We start from the raw sequence: 4,023 nt of genomic DNA on the forward strand, positions 1-4,023 counted from the left end.
ATATTTGATCAGGTCATTTCTAATGTGCATGTAATCATGCCAGATCAATTCTTGGATCATGCCATTGACCTCGATGATATACCTTTCAATATCATTATTTTGATCCATTCAGTATTACGTCAATTTCACTATTAGCCTTAAATTATGCCTATGTCCTCTAATGGTGGGAGTGTTTACGAAAATAGTTATAATTTTTTGCAAAAAAATGAGGAAAAAAATCATAAATTTCATGAGTCAACATAAGTAAACAAAATGATTAAGACTCATTTCAATCATTCTTGTGTGATCTGACATCTTATAGTCAATCATTGATAAAACATTTTTTTTCTTAGGCCATCTGACGCTCTCTCTAAAAATTAAAAAAAAAATTGATTCAAAATAACAAAACATCAATGGCATTTCTTTTTTTTTATTCCAAGAATTATCACAATAACATTAATTATACCAAAAACATAAAAATTATGTCAACTCCTATTAATGTTTCACAAGCATGCAAGAACATATCATGTTTTTTATTATGAAGAACATACAAATAAACCAAAACACAAGCCAACTTGGCCTGATACCAATGTTAGATAAGTACATGCAATATATGTATCTACGAACATAATCATATAAATATATATACTTACTTGTTAGAGGAATGGGAGATAAAAAATTGGCTTGAATTACTGGTTGTTGAATAAGATCACAATATGATAATTGTTCATTTCCAGAGTGTAAGTCCTTCAACACACAGAAGAAAGAATTCTTCTTGAAAGTTGTATAATGCATGCCCGATTGCTATCTCTTCTTTTCTTAATTTCCTTTTTGTTTTGTTGTTGGTAGAAAACCTTTTTCTCTTGCTTTATTTTTATAATGGCCAAATGCCATTGTTGTGCTTTAATGGAGATAAGCGACATTTCATGTAACATAAATTACCCAAAGTAGTTTTTTGTATTAAAAAACAACAAACTATCCAATGACAGTTCAACTTTCACGTAAGAAAACTACCTAAAGGCAATTGTTTCATGTAAAGATCGGGCCACCTATTATGGGTAAACTTTATCTTCTATTTCTTTTAGTCATCCTACTAAACTCTCACCTACAATTTGTACTAGCTAGTAGAATCAAAGAGTATGTAATGAATGAAATAATTGGGCTTTTCTTTTTTCTAGTCTACTTTTCCATTTTACTGGTAATAATTATCCATTACGTCGAGATGAACTATTTTTCTATAAAATGTTATTATTATTTATTAAATTTTTATTATTTTAAATATATTTATAATTATTTTAATACTTAATTTAATAGAAATATTTTAATAATTTTTAAAAAAGAATATTATATGTTAACTTCTTATAAAGCAATCACAAAGATATTTTTATAATTATGATATAGGGCATTATAGTAATTTTGACTAATTATGGTAGGATGGGTATTTTTGTAATTATCATAGGAGGGATATTATAGTAATTTTGATAAATTATGATAGGAGGGCCATTTTTATAATCATAGTAGTAAGAGCATCAAAATAATTTTGCCAAATTATGATAAGAGGGGCATTATCATAATTTTAACTAATTTATAGTAAGAGGGGTATTTTTGTAATTATAATAAGAGAGATATTATTGATAGCCTATTTTTGCAATAACTGTAAGTGCACAAATCAATCAAGTAATAAAGTAATAAGTATTTAAGTTTCTTTTCCCACAATGATTATAAAATGTAAGGTTAAGTGGATTCAAGTACCAAAGGTGATAGCCTAATCTTTTATATCTAAACAAATATAAAATTAAAGTGATTTGCAAAACAAAGAAAAAAAAAAGAAAAATAGAAAGCAATTATTTAGGCCTAGATCTACTTAGCCAACTATCACTTGGTAAGTATTTGATTGTGGCCGAATAAACAAGATCTTAAAGTAAAAAAAATACTTTTAAGAGAAAAGAGAGTGATGTAAACTGAAAGTTGTAAGGCATAAAAGAAACTGTGAAAACAATAGTTGTAACATGAAAACCAAAAGCTTGAATGAGAAAGTAGGGTATTGCCCAAACAATATTGCTTAAAAGAAACAATCTTAAAAACCAAATATAGTAAACAAAACTTTTAAAGAAAATAAATCTTTAAACTAAGAATGCTTGTATTAAAAGAATAAGAATTTAGAAAACAATTTTGTATTGGCAAATCTGTCACCTAAGCCAGTAACAAGAATTAAAAGAACTAAGAACTAAAGAACCAAAGATGAGAAAAGAAAAGAGAAAATAGGATGACTTACAAGTGAGGAGACCATTCCTATTTATAGGCATAAGTCCAACTAGATGGGGATAAGAGATACAAGAGTTTAAATCTTATCCAAATGCTAATGGATAGGGTTAATCTTCATTTTCAAAGTAGCATGACTGAATTGGAATCTTTGGTCTTGAGACTACTTGGTCGAATGGTGTCCTTGGAATCAATCTTAGCCGTTCATTATATCATGGAGTCCATGATGCTTGAATCTTTTCGGTAGGTTCAGTTAAGGTAAAATTTCAAGATAAGGTAATTGGTTTCCATCCAAACTCCTTCAATTCAAATGACAAGAGTATTTGCTTTATCACAATTCTTTAAAAGATAAGCAAAAGAGTTCTTTTTTATCTTAAACACCCTTGGCTAAATGCACGTAGTGTCCATCCTAGTTTGAAATTGCATAAAGTCTTCTTAAAACAGATATGGGTGAATGTGATGGGGAAGTAAAAGTCCTTATGCTTGCAAAATTCTTCAAATATGCATCAATCCTATTACGTTTTCATCTAGCTTAATGGTGCAAGAGTTTATCATGAATGCAACTTCTTTTTTTGGCTATATGGATTGGTGATTCAAGGACATTAGGGTTTGGCTACATCCTTGCATTGCATGGCCAAATGTCATCTTGCATGTATGCATACATGCATTGCATGAAAATCACATCCAATAGCCTTAAACCCTAAAAATCACAAAAACAACATTAACAGTACCAAATTCAACCAAAATTTTAAATTTTTGCACCCATTTTGATATGTAAAATCACTATAATTTTAAGTGTTATCATATACCCCCACACTCAAATTTTTGCTTGTCCTTAAGCAAAATTCTCAAATCAACAAAACTAAAATTCATTATACATGCTTACAAGGTTAAAAAATCACATATGTTTCCATTCATGTACTATCACATAATACAAAGTTAATCATAAATATAGATTCCTAAGAAATTCCTTCAGAAACAAGCTTTCAATATCTTATGATCATTTACACATATGAAATTACTCTATCTTTAATTCCTACATTCAACTCAAGTGAAAAAAATGTAAAACATCTCATCACAATTCAACTTAAAGATAGAATAAACTTCATAAGTCTACTTTCCTCTTCTTACTCTACTAATGTTAGACTTACATACTTGATTCAATATCGAAGGCCTTTAAGGCTTGTAATATAAGGTTTGGGTCAAGGTAAGAAAAAGGAAATTTGGGCTTATAACCCTAAGCCTACTTACTTAAAATTTCATAAACTTTGTGAAAGTTGAGAAATTTTTGAAATTTTTGAATTTTGAGGCATCACTTTTTATTCATGGCATTTTTTTATTCAAATAAACTAAGCCATTTTTTGCTTTATTAGGCTTTGCCTTGCTTTTGCAATTTCTTTTCTTTTCATTCTTTGTGCCTCCATTCCTCCCAAATACATAAATGTGTCCAACAATATGAGTAAGTACATTAGGTTAGGGTAAATCAATAAAAAAGGATAATAATTAAAAGAAAAAGGCTTTTGCCTTTATTGTGGCTAAATAAACAAAGAAAAAGAAGTATATAAAAAGGCTCAAAATAAAGTGTACTAAAGAAACATCAAAGTGGTGGGCTTAAAAAGTTCAAATGGTCCAAAAAAATACCTAAATTATTTCTTGAGTCAAATACATCCCAGGATTTCACTTCAAGGGTAGAATAGGTAAATTCTAAAGCACTATTCATGTCCTCAAACTTCCATGCAATTTAACATCTCACAAACCTTCACAAGAATCATAGTATTTCAT

This window comes from Durio zibethinus, chromosome 2 (genome assembly GCF_047325235.1).
Source record: "Durio zibethinus cultivar Kanyao isolate XHJ-2024 chromosome 2, ASM4732523v1, whole genome shotgun sequence".
Classification (NCBI taxonomy): domain Eukaryota; kingdom Viridiplantae; phylum Streptophyta; class Magnoliopsida; order Malvales; family Malvaceae; genus Durio; species Durio zibethinus.